We start from the raw sequence: 13,353 nt of genomic DNA, 5'->3' as shown, positions 1-13,353 counted from the left end.
ACTGCATAGTCAATCTTTTAAAATCTCTAATAGTTAATGTGCTTAGTAATTGCACATTAATGTGCTTAATAATTTTAGGTAGGTCATGCTGTCATATATTCATCTACCTCTTCCATACCATTCCTCTAAACAGTGACTACAAATACATCCACACTTCTGTGCCAACAATATTGAGAAGCAACACCTGATAGAAAAGCCTATGTAAGAATTTGTCACCTTACAATACAAGCTTCTTTTTACTTCAGGGAAATGTTGAACAACTTGTATAGAGGCAATCCTGTGGAAAAAGTTTTCCTGCTAACTTCTAGCATGACAAACTTGTCATTTGAACACGTCTCAACCTTTACATTTCTTAGTGATAAGTAGCCCCTTGCTTACCACATGGTATGATCTCCCTCTAGAATAGGATTCTGCTCTCTTTGCCCTTGAACTGTTGTCAGATAGCTGGCTAAAATCACTCTTGCATAATTAAGGTAAAGATCAAATTTATTTGAAGGATGCTGGCTTTACATTCCATGTTCATGAATGGTGTAAATAAAAGTCAAATCTGGAGCTGCTGATTTTGAAGTCACATCTGTTGAGTTGCTCCAGAAACAGAAAGGAAAGTAAGTCCCTTTAGCAAGCAAAAGCATATGAAGCACTTGCACAAACATGAACCTTTAGACCACAACATTGCTCAAGATGAGGGAAGGCCTTGAGCGTAGAGATCCAGACTGAGGAGACAGTGGAGAGCTTTGCTCTCCACATTCCAGGGAGGCTTCTCCCATGCTGGATCTCTCTAGGTTTTCAGTTATTATTATTTTATGTCACCTGCTATTAGGGCGGTTGAGTATAACTTCTCCATTTCTCAGTTTCCAGCTCTCAGGAAACAGAAATGGGTAAAAAAACAGACACAGGTGTATTTAAAAAACTTAACCAACCAGTTACACACATACAAAAAAAAAAAAAAGAGGTAAAGAAAGCCTGTAAGCTTGCTGGTGTACCTGTAATCAAGGTTCAAGTGTTGTGTAAATATTCTGTGGGAACCTAGAGCCTTCTCATTGAAGTGATGTCTCAGGCAAAGTTTCTCTGATCTGCCTGTACATCTCTTCTGTTACTCCTGACACACCTTCTCAGCCCTTCCCATTTCAACTTACCCTCATGTGGCCAGTTGCCTGGTGACTTTCCAGCAAGACGAGTCTTGGCCTTCCCTCTGGGAAAATCCTGCAGGGAGTAACTACCAGTTGCTTGGCCTGTTGTTTTTATTTTTTTCTCCAGGTTAAAAAAAAAAAAGTAAGAGAGACCTCCTTCTCCAGCATTGTACAGTCTATATCCAAGTAGGAGTCAGGTCTCACATCAGTTCCTTGCAAACTCCAGGGATGACCTGTGTCTTCCCACAGTCCTGTTTCCTTCTGACCACAGATGACCAAAGCACTCAAGTGGGGACATGCTCCTGACTCCCCAAATCTGGTACCCCAGACCTGCGTCTTTCCATCTTGTTACCCACCTCTCCAGGACAGCAATCAATGTTTCCAAGCTTTTCTACTCTGCCTCCTCAAACCAGGAGCCCTAATTCAGTGCATTCTGTTATCTGCTTCTTAATTTGCGGGCCTGCTTCCTACTCACACTCAGAATTATTCTGAATAATGAAATAAGATGAACAACTTCTGTTTATTCTGCTATTTCCCCCCAGTAGGGTGCATGAGGCAAAAATGAAAATCTTCTTGCACATTATCACAGATGTGTTTGTTAATTAGTTCCTGAATGGACCTATTGAATGTTATGTCCCTTCAGGAATGCTACTGAGAACATGACCATAAGAACTGAGGAAGAGATAACCATGGATTAATTTGAAAAGCAGATCCTATTCCACTAGTGATGCACAGAAAACAAGAAATACCAACCTTTATTTCCAGTTCCAAGGTTCAGTATACAGGGCTTGTGGTTAGCCAAAGAAACACAGTACTTCAGCTTGTGAAATAATAACATTTAAGCTAGAGTAATGAACATGGAGTCAACAAAGTTTAGTTGCCTTTGAGGTTTCAGAATTACTTTTGAGGTTAGAGCTGTATCTACAGCAACACAAACCCAAAGAATAAATCTTAGTTAGAAATGGAATCTTATGAGAACCTGAATCACTCAGGTTTTTTTGCTGTCTTAAGACAGGCCCAATCTGCATATTTCAAAAGCTGTAGTCCATGCCACTTATCAGGCAGGTTTAGAAAATTATCACTTTGTCCTTATTTAGGTTTCTTTTTCCTAAGGAATTTGTTCAGGCAAGAGAAATTCCCATTCTATCTAACCCTACAGGGTGACTAACTTTCATAATAAAACTGAACTCAGACAAAATAAAACTCTTTGAATAAGAATTAAAAGCTCAATAGTTGTTTATCTGAATAAGATTAAATTACAAATAGTGTATAACAGTTGTCAAATACTGAATTTAGCAGCCATATAAATGAAAATTCAGAAGATATTTGGGTTCAAAGGAGATTAAATGACATTTAATGGCACACAACTGGAGCCATTTTATGATTTAGTCAAAACAAGTGTAACTCCAATCCAGTACTTCAAAAAATGATTAAATACAGCTAGATGATAGAATTCCCTATAAAGCTATCAACGGGTAATCATAAAACGTGTTTCTGTTTGTACTGATATCACATAATTCCTTGGCCTTTTTTTTTTCCCGTCTCCTTTTCTGTAAAGCAATTTTCTTAAGCCTTTAATTTTCAGAAGCAAATAACCAGGATGGGATAGTACTTTGCTGCATAAACTATATGCAGAAAAATTCCACAGTTAATTTTAACATAGAGCCCCCACATAGAAATGGAGCAGGTTGGTTATACATAGTAAAGAAAACATCGCTGTACTGAACAGCAACTCAGAATTGCTTAGGGCTTTATATTTACTTAACTCATTTGAACAGACCAAGTTTACCACATGGGCTAGATTATTTTATGCCTGTCCTCCCTGTAATTTACTTTTTTTTTTTTTCATATTTATGCATTACTTCAACCAAAACACCTCCCTAAACAGCAATTTTCTCTTCACATTTTTAAATGCACCTGCCAGCCACTTCCCACATAAGTTACAGTGCTTGTTAAAGTGAGAGTATCATACAGCTGAAGTCAAACTCAGATTTATTATATCCAAGTATAAACCTCTACTTCTAAGCACTTAGAATCTTTAATATCCAAAACTTGGAAAAGCAGAATAGAGTCCTGGAAATTAAAGAAACCCCCTTTAAAAAAAAAAAAAAAAAAATATTATTATTTCCAAGTCAACCAAGACATAAACCTCCACTGCCAAGGCCCATAAACAGACACAGGCCTAGGCCCAGGCCTGAGCTTAAAAGAAGTTCTTGGGCCCATGGGCAGAGGCTGGGCGTGGAGATCCCAAGTGGGGCTGCTTAAGGCAATTAAGGCTTATGAGTGCACTCCGGGCCTTCACAGCTGTGCAGGTTGTAACTGAGAGAGAAACGCATTTAACAGTGAGAAAGATTAACAGCTGCAGCAAATAATCATGTAATATGTTCTCCATCTTCTGATGTCTCCAGGTTAGGACTGAATACCTTTCTAAACCTTAAGTTTTAGCAAGCAGAAATGATTGTAGTGTAGATGGAGTGGCAATGTGGGGCTTGGGCTGGGTCTAACAACTTTGTTTTGTTTTAATTTCTACGTATCTATGAATGGAGAAGTCCAAATATTTCTTCACACTCAAAGGGGCAGATCCAGCTATTGCCTTCCAACTTAGCCGCCAGTTAACTGGTGCCTAAGCTTTTCATCTGATTTCATCTGATTTGGTCACATACATTCATTAGAATTCATTTTTCTCTTTCTCTCTGAAGCCATCTTTCTACAATATGACAGTACAATTCTTTACAGTGTTCTCTGCAAAGTGAAGCAACCCTATTTCTTTCAACTTTTTCATTCAGGTGGTGTTCATTTCACCTGAGACTTCTTGACCTTTTCCTCAATGCTCTATCAAGTTGGTCTATAGATACTTTGAAATGTAGTGCTTAAAAATGGATCCAGTACTTCAGCTGAGTCATTATTACTGATGAAAGCATTGTACAGTTACATTATGTGTCTTACAGAATACATTATTGTTCACACACCTATATGTGATATTTGTTTTTTTTTCTGAAAAAAAAAAAAAAGCACACTGTACACTGAATTTGAGCTTGTAATACATTATCATCTCCACATCTGCAGAAATACTGATTAGCCTGTTGACCTAAGTGGATTTATCCATGTTGAGTTAAATCTTTTTTTGACCACTTCACATTTTGTCTCCAAATTATTTGACATTTTCTTCCAGCTTTCATACCCTCATCTGGGTCATAATGAAAATATTTACTAGCATGGAAAAACAAACAAATTCCAGTGATATCTTGCATGATACCCCCTTTCGTTTTGACAGAGAATTATTGATGATTATTCTTTAAGTAAACCAGCTTTGCAACCCCTTTGTGGTAGCTTCATTTAGGTTTCTTAGCTTGCTTGTGCGTTGTGTAATAAAGTATTGGAAGCCTTATTGAAGTCAAAGTATGTCATCTGTTTCTCCTCTTTCCACGTGATATTCTTCATGGAAGTAAATTAAAAATCTTGACACAGTTTGCTTTTGACAAATTTATGTTGGCTGTTACTCATCTCCTCTATTCCCACTCACTTCGAATGTTTCATGAATAAAGGTAGAGCATCTCTAACTTAATTTAGAAAGATCTAGTGTATAACTCTGTGTGCAAGTGGCTAATTCAAGTTGTTGCTTTTATTTTGATTCTCATCTGAAAAAAAAAAAATAATATTAAAAACTTTCAAAGGGCAAAGTTCTGCCATTGTCAAAACAGAAAATAACTAATGCTGACCTGTAGATCCCTGTGCACTGACATGAGAACATACCCCTCTGAAGTTTTGTGTACTTGGTTATACAAATCTGCTTATCTAAGGCTTTATCATTTACAGTTATCATCCTAATGTCTGTTTTCCACTACAACATAGTAAGGAAGGAACAGGAAATGCCTACAACCTCTTATACAAAATATTATTATGTCGAAAATTAAACCAGGCTTAGTAAGCATGGCTGAAAGACCTACAAGGTGTTACAAACAAGAATATATGAAGCTTCTACAGTTAACAAAGGACAGATAATGGTTGTACATTACAATTCCACTGTACAATCTTTAAATCATAGCAATGTAACTATAAAATAAAATAAAACCACTGGAAGTTTTCTTATTCTTTTTCGATCATATTTAAGCACAAATGTCCTAACTTTCAAAGACTATGAGGAACTGTAATTCTCACAAAAGTCAGGTATATTTTAAAGTGCTAGAATATTGGCCATGTTTAAATGTTTTCTGTCTATCTATCTACGTATGGATCTATCTGCTGTTGTAGTGTCTACCTATCTATTTGTTTAGAAGATAAAGTGGTAATACAGAAAACATTTCCTCACAGTGGATAGAATTGGATGTCACAATGAATACTTGCAAGAAAAGGATGCAGAAAACCTTTCTCCATGTGGATATAAAATGTCTCCAGTCCAGATGAGAAAAAGGATGGGCTGATAATTCACACACTACTGTCAGTCCCTGAGGCTCAGTTGAGCTGTTTTGGGGAAGACTAATCACAGACCCTACACTAAAGTACAGGTACTCTGAAGAAAAACTAATGATTAGATTAAACAAGTCTTTCCAAGTACACCAGTATTACAGCTAGCTTTCAAAAGCAGGCTGTCTTTAGCAGTACCCACTGGCATTGTAGGTCCTTTTCTTCCTGACTGCTCAGTACTCTAGGAGTCATACACAAATACGTTCCTCAAAGCCATATATGTCCCAGGTAAGCTGAATAGTTCCTCCACTAAGGAATTCCACATGCTTCTGCTCAAAACAAACAAAAAACCAAACAACCAAACAAACCAAGCCGTAAAAATCAAGCTGAAGCAGGTGAAGAGATCACTGACATAAATTCAGATTTATTGCTAATTATTGCCTGCCCTTCGATATTTGTTTATTTTGGGGGCATTGAGATTAAACTGTGTTGAAGAAGGCCTATGCTCAGCCATCTCCTCCTGACCATGACCAGCTTGCTTGGATAGACCCTGACTTTGTCACCTCACTGCATCTGATGGCTTCTCAATGAAATCTGTCACTGTGACCAGCTTGGCCCCATGCGGGTACTGCAGGGTTGTACTCTGGTCAGTGGGATCACTGCCCCATGCTATTCCTGCCCTTGGCTCCTGGTTCTCCTTCCTCCGTGAAGCAGTCCTTGGCAGCTCGTACATGACTACAGTCAGTCGCTTTTGGAGTGATGTCCCTTGCAGTCATGAAGTAAAGTCCAAACTCTGAAACTCCAAACTCTTCAAGTCCACTGGGCAATTCTATTGAACCCGGTGAAGTACAGGTTATAAACAACTGTGACAAACAGTGGAGCTATTCTTCAGGCAGCATCATAAACACATAGGGTAGGACCCTAGTGAAGCTGAAGAAATAAGAAATTTGGGAAGAGCTTTCCTAAGGAGGCCGTAGCACACTCCTAGAATGTCTGAGAACCAATACAATGTTTCAAGTTTAATAAAAGAAAATGATTCATTGACCCTAGTAGCTAACATATTGCAATAATGACATGTTATACTCTAAGAATTGCAATGACAGAACAATTATCTAATTAGAAAATTAATTACATCATGTTTTAATTGCTTAATAACAGAGAAATTGTCATCAGGATTAAGGCTGAGAAATGCTATGAAAAATCATCAGGGAGTACAATTTGGCCGGTAAGCAGAAAATATTCCTTACCAACAAGAAATTTGGAGGCGTGCCTGTAACAACTCCTCAGAGGCCCACCAAGTTTCATGGCACATCACCACTTCTGTAACAGACACCATGTGGGAATGGGAGGCCTTGCAAGACCTGAAGAGTTCATGACAAGAGCCAAGACCTGCATTTGGCAGCAGTAAAAAACACAGTTGCAAGAAAGGGATAAAGCCTGAGTCCAACAGCAAGCTAGAGGAAGCGTTTCAGTGGTGAAACAATTCAGTTTGCCTTTTCCCTTTGCGAATGCACTGAATGTCAACAATCGTAGCAACATGCAGCACTGCAGCTCAAAGGAGCCAGATCAGACCTTGTCTCCTGTTATGGGGCAGTGTGGCTGCCAGGGCAATACCCCTTCTGCAAAAGGATTTACCACCAGGGAAGCACAACATCTTTGAAGAAGATGGAATGGAAGATGAGACAGGAGAAAGGGGAGCGCTGAATAATTTAAGGACAACAACTTGCTGCCAGAAAGTCAGAAAAAGATGTTGTAATTTGGAGAAATGCTGGACGTGGTTAGTACCACGTCAGAAGCTCAGCAGGTCCAAAACTCAGAGCACGTAGAAATGCCATTATTTGGCAGATTATTACTTAGAGTTCTTGTATTAAGGAAGATACATATTTACATAAATTGCAATGAATGAATACTGCATCAAAATATACATCTGCAAAACATGTGGTTTGGAATGAAGAACTGGGGATACGATACTCACACAGGGCTTTACATGACCCAGTGTTTTTGTGTGGGGTTGTTATTGGAGCAACATTCCAGGTTCCTTCAGACTACTTGAAAAGCAGTCTGATGGTTAAAGCGATGAACATGATGATGCTTAAGGTAGTAACTGACAAGGAAGCCAGACAAATAAGAAGACATAATTTTAAAATAAACAGAGTGTAGGAAAAAAAAATAAATAAATTCAAATAGCATGTCTGTGAACCAGTATGTTTGTTTTTGCAAGGCAGGTTACAATTAACATTTGAAAAGGTTTGTAAATAAAGTTTCATGCAAATATTCACTTGGACACAGGCTTGTGATCTATTAATTATTCAAAAACCACACAAGCATTTTGTCATTACTGTCTGCTGCATGTTTCTTACTTTAATCTGTCCTTTGGACTTGGAGCTGCCAGATTTCCATAACTGGGTCACCCAGTTCTTTCTCAACTTTGCTTTCTGATGTGAAATGAGAATTAGCATTTTCTGTGACATACATTCAGGGCTTCTACGAGAAGTTTGAATGGCTATTATAGTAAGTGGTTTAGTATGGAAACCTAAAATATGTGGTAAAATATGCAGTAAGGAATGAGTTCATATCTGTGGGTAATGTGAATTTTTAGTGACCACAGATCTTTGCAAGCAGAGTCGAGGATGAAAACTGCAGTTAGTTAGTTGGCCAAAGAAAAACAAAAACCATACTTGACACACAATCATTATATTAGGTTCATAGAATCATAGGATCAAAGAATGGTTTAAGTTGGAAGAGACCTTTAAAGATCATCTAATCCAACATCAATTCACTTTTGGGGCTTTGTGTAGTGAAAAACACTGTTCTAATGCCCATTAGTAAATTATAATTAATATTATAATTATAAAAATAATTATAACCATAATTTTAAACCATTCTTTTAGCTTGGAGATACATGAATCATTATAAGAAATTTATTAATTAAAATAAGGTTGAAAAGGTGATAGGTGACATTTAAAGCATTTGTTATTTTAACCACTAGAGAGCGCTGAAAAGCTGTTTTAAAAATCTGTTTTTGAAAACTCTGAGGACTGCTCTGCGCTGCCTGGGCTCCTCGCCTGGAGGGCCAAAAGCGACAAGCCTCAGAGGGGGACGGGGCTGGGAAGAGTCACCCATTCTATACGGAAAGCATGAAACGACTTTCTTCTGCCAACACAGGCAGCATCGGACATAAAGAGGGAATGGAGGCAATTCTCGACTTTTCAATGTCCTTTCATTTACAGCAGCTGATATGCCATAAAACCTGCACACCCACTGGTGTGTCTGGGGAATAAATGGGGATGTGGCTGAAGCCAGCAAGTGAGCTCCTTGAAGAAAAAGGGAAAGCTAAGAGAAGCAAGATGGAAGGGAATGGGACAAATATCTCAGAAAACAGCTCTGCCACTCTGCTTCTCACTGCTGCCAGAGATTATGTATTTTTACACCAAATTAGTGTCCCACAGCAGTTGCCGTGGACTCTCTTTTTATGGTTCTGCACTTCTAAAATGTTTGTTATATAACTGACCTCTCTCAGTTTCCTGAGGCCTCTGAAAACTCATCCCCTTGACTACCTGACATAGAGTCATAGAGTCATAGAACTTCCTGAGTTGGAAGGGACCCACAAGGATCATCGAGTCCAACTCACAGCTCTACTCAGAACCACCCCAAACTCAGACCATGTGTCCAAGAGTGTTATCTGAACGCTTTTTGAGCACTAGCAGGCTCAGTGCCGTGAAAGCTGCCCTGGGGAGCCTGTCCCAGTGCCCGACCACCCTCTGGGTGCAGAACCTTTCCCTAACACCCAGCCTGACCCTCCCCTGTCCCAGCTCCATGCCGTTCCCTCAGGTCCTGTCGCTGTCCCCAGAGAGCAAAACTCAGCGCCTGCCCCTCCGCTCCCCTCGTGAGGGAGCTGCAGGCCGCCATGAGGCCTCCCCTCAGCCTGCTCTGCTCGGGGCTGAGCAAACCAAGGGACCTCAACCACTTCACACATCTTTCCATTCACACGCTTCACCATCTTTGTTGCCCTCCTTTAGACACAGTGGACACATTTAATTGAGTGAAAAGAAAAAAAAAATCTGGAATATACTGTATTGGACAGCTCTTCATTGTCTGTACCCTACCCTACTCACTTCCTAAGTTACAACAACAAAATGAAGTCCCTTCTGCCCAAACCAGATGTTCTCTGGTATTCCTTTTCTGCTGCAGAGTCTGCCAATTGCTAGATAAATACATGGTTAAGGAGTCAACAGGTAAGGCTCAGAAGTGGTTCTCATCTAGCAGAACATCTCAAAACCCTTTGACTGTAGATAATTTTTATACACTGGGAACCCTGAAACCAGAGAATCAGAGAATAGTTCAGGTTGGAAGGGATCTCGGAAGATCTCTAGTCCAATCTCTCAAACCTCTAAGGCTGGACTGCACAACCTCTCCGGGCAAGCAGTGCTCCTCTGAACATAGCCCATGATCTGTATTCTTTGCTGCCAGGCCCATATTCAGCTTATTGTCCACCACGTCACTCAGGTCCTTTTCAGCAGAGCTACTCCCCAGCCAGCTAATCCTAGCTTGCATGGTTGTCAGGGGCTCTTCCTTCACAAAAACAGAAGAAGCATCTACTTGGAAGGTGGTTTCACCAATTTTTTATTCTCCTACATGTACATGTACATGTACAGACAATATCTGTATCAGAAGAAGCTTAACGAAAGTCTTCTGCTTGAAAATAATTCCATAAAATTTTAACTTGCTTTTCTCTTGCTCCTCTCATCCAGAAACCATTGGACTCATTTGTAATTTCTAGAATGCAGAAATATATAGATTTGGGGACACGTTAATCAAGCTTAGAGGAGTCTTTACATTTGCACTCATTGATTTTGAGGCTAATCTATCATTAGTCTAATTTGCAGGTTTACAGAACATCAGCATAAGCTGCAGATACTGAAGTTGTTTGGAAGCCAACCTGAGCACTGATTGCTTACTTAAAGAAAAATTGTGTGGCAATCTGCATTTCCTATGCACTACTTCTTATGTTAGTTTGAAAACCACCTTCTTGAAAGGCCTCCTGTCGGGAAAGACATTTCTTTCTGTTCTTTGTATTAGTGGCAAAGTTATTCATAATATGGCCAAGAGTTTATGTAGAAAGACCTGTCTGTAGTAATCAAAATCAGTTCTGTACTGAACATTTCAGTATTGCAGAGCTTCCACATAGTGTTGGCTCCATTTTAAAACATGGGAATTTGGTAATCAATGTAAATATCCTAATTAGCTTCAGTGCCAAATGGAGTAAAGGTGAGAAGTGAATGCAACAGTCATTGCTATGAGTAAAAAAAAATACCGGATTTTTGCTTGCATTTGATTTTCAGGGCTTGTTAATAGTTATGCTGTGGAATCCAAAACCACTTCTCTTGTCAGTTGTTTCTCTCTTCCTTTTCTGTTGCAATTCTCTCCTGTATTTTATCCACTAGAAGGCAGATGTGAGGTTTTATGAGCACCCTCACCAACACATTGCACAGCAGGAAGATTTATAGCATAGTGACTACTGCTGTTTTTCTGTGGCTCCATCATATTCGGGCTGCCAACACTTCCCATTTTCAAGGTTCCCAAGGCCTTCACAAACTTGACCTGACATAAGAATTGCACACAGAAATCGTGCTTTGTGTGAAGGGTAGCTCTGCAGTAGGCTGCAACACTTCTCAGCCTCATAGGACATGCAAGGAATAAATATCATCTAGCTGAAACTTCAGGGGGAATTTTAAAAAGCAGTTTGTAATTAATTGAGTTGGAATTTGGCCAAGGCATAAATTTCAATATGTCTTCTTTCCTGGCTTATTTGTGCAAACTCAGGAGTAGTATAACATCCTTGTCCAGTGCTTATGCATCTGCCAAATCCAGTTCAGTCACATTCCTGTAAGAAATGTCCAGCCACGTACTTGGAGGCCAGTTTCTGCACAGCACAGCTGTTGGTGTTGTGTGTGTGCATGAACATCTTTGGTGTTCTCTCATCTGAGCCCCTTTTCCAGGATCCCTCGACATTTTTCCATTGTAGCTGGTCTCAAACCTTGGCTTGACATCCTTGCCTGTTCCCAATTTCTGTCATTCTTAGTTCGTATAATGCCTGTTACCTTTGGAAGTCCTACATCAGCCATATTCAGATATCTGTTACTTAATGCCACCATGTCTGGCCTATAGAGTATTAATGTTTTCTTTCATACATGCTTTCATACTTTAAGCTTTTGGCTAAGAATGTGTTTTTATTTTTTCCTACTTTTCCATAGTACCATTTAAACCCTCCTATGCATATTTTAAAAGACTATTTATTTTGTCCTTCTTTCCAAGAGAGAAATACTTCTTCTTACTGATAGATTTTTAAACACAAGTTGACTGCAGCGACTTTGTCAATTAGCTAAGAGAATCATCTTTACTTCATTTATCTGACAATTATGCAGTATCATTTGCATAATGTGAAATTTAGATCTTCCATTGTCACATGCTTCAACTCATTTACTAACCTAATGTCCATTTGAAGTATATGATGAATTCATAGTCCTTTGTTTCATACCAGGCTTGGTTTGAACCAGTTGCTTAATTTTCTGCCAATTCCATAGCACTGCAGGAGTTCCCAGCATTTATACTACCAACATCCTTATCTGAATATTTTATTATTTCTTCAGTGTTCTAAAATGACTCCTTCCAAACCAAATCAAATGCCTTCATAGCATCAAGGAAAATAACAAACACTTTAAAACCTCATTCTTTCTTTTTTCTTTCTTTTTTTTTTTTTTTTCATCAACTGTAAAAATCTGAATATCTGATTAATGCAACTTCATCCTGGTCTGCAGCCACACTTTTTGTCTCACTACTCCTTCTAAAACTAGCTTTGATCTGTTGACTATTGCTTTCAACAGAATTTTTCTCAGTACTGACAATAAGCTTACACTTCCATAATTATTTTGATCAGCAGGATCTTCTTTTGCCAGGATCTCCTTCTAGAGCTATTGCCTTCAGCTAGTCACCTGGTAGTCTCTCTCACTCCCACAGCTGTTTGTATTTTTGCACATGCTCCACTACCTTTCTCATTTTTAACTGATTCACTGCTCTGTTTGTTCTTCTGATCCTGGCTAAGTACTGATTCAGCACTGCCTTGCAAGTGAACATGCCTGTTCTTGCAAAGCGTCTTTAAATCATTCATATACAAAGATGTTCATGATGCCAATGCTGTGTTTTATCATTAAAGCTTAATATATGACTGATTTCTACTAACTGAAAGTAACAAATGCCATTAACATGTCATTTGAAAGTACTTGAAGGCCTTGGAGGTACTGATCTTCTTTAATATATCAGATATTTCAAGATCACTGTACAAGGAAGTTTGGTTTAATTCCTTAAGTTATAGCTATTACAGCCGCTTTTTTTAAAATGTTAGCCGTTCAGATCTCATGCCCATGTCCCCGTTCCCTGAAGTCAATGAATGATGAGAGTCTGGGTGGAAAGAGTACTTAACAAGCCGTCCTGCTGCAGATGATGATGGAATTCTTAGGCTGGATCAGCAACCCTTCTTCTTCCATTACAGGACTTCGGCAGCAGTTAGAGATGAAATTTAATGTGGAATTATGATGAAAAGAAAACACAAAATTGCCTTCTAGTGTCTGTTGGTTAGTAGTGAAATAGTTAAAAATGCAGGAGTTTTTGTTCTGATTTTTTGTTGTTGCATTTTTTTTTTTTCCCTCTTCACCTGTTGTGTTTGGGAATACTTTCATTATTTGTCATGTCCCACCTGGAGTCTTCCTATATATTTGGCTTTAAACATCATGGTGATGAGTTGTGTAGAATAACTGTTCAT

This window comes from Anas platyrhynchos, chromosome 5, assembly GCF_047663525.1.
Source record: "Anas platyrhynchos isolate ZD024472 breed Pekin duck chromosome 5, IASCAAS_PekinDuck_T2T, whole genome shotgun sequence".
Taxonomy (NCBI): domain Eukaryota; kingdom Metazoa; phylum Chordata; class Aves; order Anseriformes; family Anatidae; genus Anas; species Anas platyrhynchos.
Note: the sequence above shows the minus strand (reverse complement) of the source record.